Raw genomic sequence first — 293 nt, forward strand, 5'->3', positions numbered from 1 at the left:
TCTCTGTGCCAATCACAACAGGCTTGGCCAGCTGACCAATCAGAGCAGAGTAGGCTTATGGAAGGGAGGGGTTTACAGACATTTCGCTCAGAACTGAATCGAACGAACCGTTTCAAAATCATGGACAAATGACTATGTATAAAGGTATATTCTGGGAAAATTAGTGTTTTCTGACCTTAGATGCATTTAAACCAGTTGTTTACTGATGATTCAAACGCAGTTTTGAGCAGTGTAGAATAGCGCTTGTTTGTCATTTCTCTGATCACAAATGCAGACATGGTTTTATGTTTACG

The 293-nt window shown here is 40.3% G+C and overlaps 1 protein-coding gene across 1 annotated transcript in view; it reads right to left on the reverse strand.

Moving 5' to 3' along the window:
- LOC107664834 (lymphoid-restricted membrane protein-like) overlaps window positions 1-293 on the reverse strand; it is a 26,798-nt gene that overhangs the window by 20,330 nt on the left and 6,175 nt on the right. The gene's annotated exons all lie outside the window — the stretch shown is intronic.

This window comes from Sinocyclocheilus anshuiensis, unplaced genomic scaffold (genome assembly GCF_001515605.1).
Source record: "Sinocyclocheilus anshuiensis isolate Anshui unplaced genomic scaffold, SAMN03320099.WGS_v1.1 scaffold299, whole genome shotgun sequence".
Lineage (NCBI taxonomy): Eukaryota > Metazoa > Chordata > Actinopteri > Cypriniformes > Cyprinidae > Sinocyclocheilus > Sinocyclocheilus anshuiensis.